The 6,000-nt window shown below is 37.0% G+C and overlaps 1 pseudogene; it reads left to right on the top strand.

Annotated features, from left to right (window-relative positions):
- Positions 1-5,697: 5,697 nt before the first annotated feature.
- The window catches only part of LOC112624342, a 41,953-nt pseudogene continuing 41,650 nt past the window's right edge, over positions 5,698-6,000 (top strand).

Raw genomic sequence — 6,000 nt, 5'->3', positions numbered from 1 at the left:
CGAATTCTACCAGAGGTACAAAGAGGATCTGGTACCATGCCTTCTGGAACTATTCCAATCAATAGAAAAAGAGGAAATCCTCCCTAACTCATTTTATGAGGCCAGCATCATCCTGATACCAAAGCTTGGCAGAGACACACACACAAAAAAAAGAGAATTTTAGACCAATATCCCTGACAAACATCAATGCGAAAATCCTCAATAAAATACTGGCAAACCAAATCCAGCAACACATCAAAAAGCTTATCCACCAAGATTAATTTGGCATCATCCCTGGGATGCAAGGCTGGTTCAACATATGCAAATCAATAAACATAATCCATCACATAACAGGACCAAAGACAAAAATCACATGATTATCTCAATAAATGCAGAAAAGGCCTTCGAAAAAATTCAGCAACGCTTCATGCTAAAAACTCTCAATAAGCTAGGTATTGGTGGAAAGTATCTCCAAATAATAAGAGCTATTTATGACAAACCCACAGCCAATATCATACTGAATGGGCAAAAGCTGGAAGCATTCCCTTTGAAAACTGGCACAAGACAGGGATGCCCTCTCTCACCACTCCTATTCAACATAATGTTGGGAATTCTGGCCAGGGCCATCAGGAAACAGAAAGAAATTAAGGGTATTCAATTAGGAAAAGAGGAAGTCAAATTCTCCCTGTTTGCAGATAACATGATTGTATATTTAGAAAACCCCATCATCTCAGCCCAAAATCTCCTTAAGCTGATAAGCAACTTCAGCAAAGTCTCAGGATACAAAATCAATGTGCAAAAATCACAAGCATTCCTATACACCAAAAACAGACAAACAGAGAGCCAAATCATAAGTGAACTCCCATTCACAATTGCTACAAAGAGAATTAAACACCTAGGAATTCAGCTTACAAGGGATGTGAAGAACTTCCCAGTTCTCTTCAAGGAGAACTACAAACCACCGCTCATCGAAATAAAAGAGGACACAAACAAATGGAAGAACATTCCATGCTCATGGATAGGAAGAATCAATATCGTGAAAATGGCCATACTGCCCAAATTAATTTATAGATTCAATGCCATCCCCGTCAAGCTACCAATGACTTTCTTCACAGAATTGGAGAAAACTACTTCAAAGTTCATATGGAACCAAAAAAGAGCCTGCATTGCCAAGACAAGCCTAAACAAAAAGAACAAAGCCGGAGGCATCACGCTACCTGACTCCAAATTATACTATAAGCCTACAGTAACCAAAACAGCATGGTACTGGTACCAAAACAGATACATAGACCAACAGAACAGAACAGAGGCCTCAGAAACAACACCACACATCTACAACCATATGATCTTTGACAAACCTGACAAAAACAAGAAATGGGGAAAGGATTCCCTATTTATTAAATGGTGCTGGGAAAACTGGCTAGCCACAAGTACAAAGCTGAAACCGGAGCCCTTCCTTACACCTTATACAAAAATTAATTCAAGATGGTTTAAAGACTTAAATGTTATACATAAAACCATAAAAAACCTAGAAGAAAACCTAGGCAATACCATTCAGGACATAGGCATGGGCAAGGACTTCATGACTAAAACACCAAAAGCAATTGCAACAAAAGCCAAAATTGACAAATGGGATCTAATTAAACTAAGGCACTTCTGCACAGCAAAAGAAACTACCATCAGAGTGAACAGACAACTTACAGAATGGAAGAAAAGTTTTACAATCTACCCATCTGACAAAGGACTAATATCCAGAATCTACAAAGAACTCAAACAAATTTACAAGAAAAGAATCAAACAACTCCATCAAAAAGTGGGCAATGATATGAACAGACACTTCTCAAAAGAAGACATTTATGCAGCCCACAGACACATTAAAAAATGCTCATCATCACTGGTCATTAGCAAAATGAAAATCAAAACCACAGTGAGATACCATCTCACACCAGTTAGAATGGCAATCATTAAAAAGTCAGGAAACAACACGTGCTGGAGAGGATGTGGAGAAATAGGAACACTTTTACACTGTTGGTTGGACTGTAAACTAGTTCAACCATTGTGGAAGACAGAGTGGCGATTCCTCAAGGATCTAGAACTAGAAATACCATTTGACCCAGTGAACTCATTACTAGGTATATACCCTAAGGACTGTAAATCCTGCTAATACAAAGACACATGCACACGTTTGTTTATTGCAGCACTATTCACAACAGCAAAGACTTGGAACCAATCCAAATGTCCATCAGCGATAGACTGGATTAAGAAAATGTTGCACATATACACCATAGAATACTATGCAGCCATAAAAAAGGATGGGTTCATGTCCTTTGTAGGGACATGGATGAAGCTGGAAACCATCATTCTCAGCAAACTATCACAAGAACAGAAAACCAAACACTGCATGTTCTCACTCATAGGTGGGAATTGAACAGTGAGAACACTTGGACACAGGAAGGGGAACATCACACACCGGGGCCTGTGGTGGGGTGGATGAGCGGGGAGGGATAGCATTAGGAGATATACCTAATGTAAATGACGAGGTAATGGGTGCAGCACATCAACATGCCACATGTATACATATGTAACAAACCTGCATGTTGTGCACATGTACCCTAGAACTTTAAGTATATTTTTAAAAACTAAGATAAATGAATAGAGTTGATGATATTTTTCATAACTGTAAAATATTGGTAACTGATTCAATTGGTAATTATTTTTCTTTATAATGAAATTCCTAATTAAGTGATGTAATATCATAGACTTATATATTTTACAATTTGACCTAGAAGGTTTTTTAAGTATTATACTTTTTTGGTTTTTGAAGGGACAGGGAATGCATTTTTCCATACTTCTATGATACAAAACTGATAATAAATGCATCCTCAGTGACTAACAGACTAGTTATCCTACTGCATTGCTTTGTGCTTGCAAACTTTAAGAGCCTCGGAAAATTCATCTGAAAAAGTGTACCATATAGTAAATTTCAATTTCCAAGAATAAATAGCAATTACTCCATGATTTGAAAGAGTTAACAATTATTGAACAGAGCTTAGACCAGAAATGGAAAAAAAAGACCTATCAAAGGCCCTGCCTTGCCACTCTCAAATCAAGCTCTCATATAGTGCATCTCAAGTTTTATGAAATTGCTAAATATCAAGATTAGGAATATTACTGATTAGAATCTCATTACACATTAAATTCACAAATCTTTTAAATTAAGTCCAGGAAATTCAACAGCCGATTCAACAAATGCAACAAATACAAACAGCTATATGCTTGTAGTCCATATCACATCTCATCAAAGTGGAAGAAGGTTTAGGGGGATGGTTACAAGAGTAAGAGCAAAAAGGAATGAAGAGAATTGGAAAGACGCTAGGAGAAAATAAATGATGGAGGAAAAGAAGGGGTAAGAAAAAGATGGGGAATGAAAGATGAAACAGGAAAAAGAAGAACTAACACAATAAATTATCAACTCCTTGCCCGACGATATGCTAAGGACTTTATTTTATTGATGAAAGGAAGTGAATAACAAAATGAAGAGTGATAAGAATGTACACAAAGGAAAGAGCTCAATTATCTGTTTTAACTGCCAGAAGCTATATTCTTCTGTTTATCATTCATCCAAACAGCATTTAGTCAGTGGCTATTGTATGCTGGGTCACCATCCACTGAAATGTTTACTGGTTAATTAGTCACTATTTCCTGGTCTCACATTGATATGTTCCTTAACTTCAAAGGCTACTCCCTAAATAATAAATCCGAACAGCCCACCAACATGAAAATTGCAGGAGCAAGGACCCTGAACCCTGTATAAAATCAGTTAAAGATTGGCTCTGTTACTCAGGACAGATAATTCCACCCCCAGCTTATGCTGTGGATAGCTTCCCATAGATAATTGCACATTCTTCTTTGATATGTAGTACAAAATTGCTATATACATAAGATCATAACTCCTACCCTTTAATAGCATCTTGAAGTCATTTTAACACTGTGGAGCCAAAACCACAGCATTTCTCATGAGTGTATCTTCTCACCAATTTGCTGCAATTGTACCATAGCAGTTTCCAGTGTTCCAGCTATAAAATGCTGCCTCTCCCACTACAGATACCAGAAAACTAGTTAGTATGCTTTTCTGGCAGCATTCCAGGAAGAATACTAATATATGGGTTACAGTACATAAAATATTTCACTTTTTTGATCCAATGTAATGGGGTTTGTCCTACCCACAGTAAAGAAAACTTAGGCCATAAACTAAGAAGCTTTTGAACTTTTCAATGTTACTTTAAATTAAACTTAATTTACATTATTAACCTAAAGAATGTTTTCAATGTACAAGTTTAAAATTTTGAAAGTTTGTTTTCCCAGAGCATTGGAGAAATCTTCCACAATACTGGGCCTAAAGTTCTGTGTTTCTCAATGATAGTATTATTAATATTTGGTCAAACAAAACCCTTTATTGTATGAGATAGTCCCTCACATTTCAAATCTCTTTGATGACATAAAGTATACAGACTAGATTTCAAAAGCCTCAGTTTATCTCTAGGTCTGAACATGAGCCATGTGACTTTGGACAAGTCATTCTAGGTGCTTGAATCTTCCTTTTCTCATCTTTAAGTTGTGGAAAAATAAGCTCTGCCCTGTGTTCCTCTGAGTCTTGTTGGAGAGATCAAATGAGATAATTTCTATAAAAATATTTTTAACATTCAGTCTGAGATAAAAGAAATTTAAAAATCACAAACCAATTGATCCTTGGTCACTTTATTCCTATGCAGATAATATCTTCAGGAGCTGTGAGTCTGATGAACATGTCCTGAAAGTATTATTCCCAGTAAATTTTCCTTTAATCCCAGGCCACAAAGGAGCTGAAATTGTGGAGGATATCATCAATGGAGCGAGCTCTATGAAACCAAGGGAAAAATGGGCCAGCAAAAACCTTCTTACCACAGCATTCCAAAGAGTTCCTTCGACACAGAGGAGGAATTTAAAGTGCATTAACGAATTTACCAAAAAAGTAAATTAGTTTGCTCTAGATTATTCTAACAAATCACATATCATGCCTCTAGAGTCTTCTAACTAATGACAAATCACAATATCAGATATAGCTGGTGATTCCAAGAGTTGCATCACTATCATCTGTGTCCTCTGTCTCTGGCAATCTAGTGGGACAGTGGCTGAGTCAAGTCTATATATCTACAGCCAAATGAAGGTTGAGATATAACCAGTGTACTTTTAAATAGATTGAGAGCTTCTTGGGGATAGGCACTGCTATGTATATATATACACACATATATATACATACACACATACACACACACATATGTATACATATACATATATACATACATATATATACACACACACACACATGCATCCCTCACAGTATTCAGCACAGTGCCTGTCTCAGAGTTGGAATGTATTGAGTGTTTGACAAATGAATCAATGTTCTAATCAACTAGAAAATAGAGGTCAAATTTCAGTTGATAGGATGACAGTGACATTTCAAAGAACCAATAGAAAGCAATGATATGCTCTTCCCCAGGCATATCAAAAAGGATCTTGACCTTGTTATTCTTAGCATACCTGAAATGATCAGGGTGAATGAGAGCAATCACATGATTAAGGTAATATGGGACCTCCACATCTTGCAGCCTGGCATAGGAAGAGATTTAGGAAACTGAAGTGATTTAAGAAGTGAACCTACCACCCTTTTGCATGAGCATGTTCACTGAATATACTGTTGTGCCTGAGATTGCAGTGGCAAAAGTTGACCATGCTGCTCCTGTGGATAAAGCTTATCTCATGAGCTGTGAGGTACCTGTATGTTATGGGGCAGCTGTTCATTTGGCCAAGGTGAGGAAGGCACTTCTGTGTCAGGACATTCATGAAGCCATCATGAATGTATTCAATTAACAAGTGGCTACAAAGTGGCTATCATGTATCTGACACTAGTAAGTGTAAGAGGGACAAAAGTAAGAGGATATGGTCTGCATGTCCAACAATATGATGCAAATAGGAGAGAAA

This window comes from Theropithecus gelada, chromosome 5, assembly GCF_003255815.1.
Source record: "Theropithecus gelada isolate Dixy chromosome 5, Tgel_1.0, whole genome shotgun sequence".
Taxonomy (NCBI): Eukaryota; Metazoa; Chordata; class Mammalia; order Primates; family Cercopithecidae; genus Theropithecus; species Theropithecus gelada.
The sequence above is the reverse complement of the archived record's forward strand: the minus strand, read 5'-3'. Positions and strand labels throughout refer to the sequence as shown.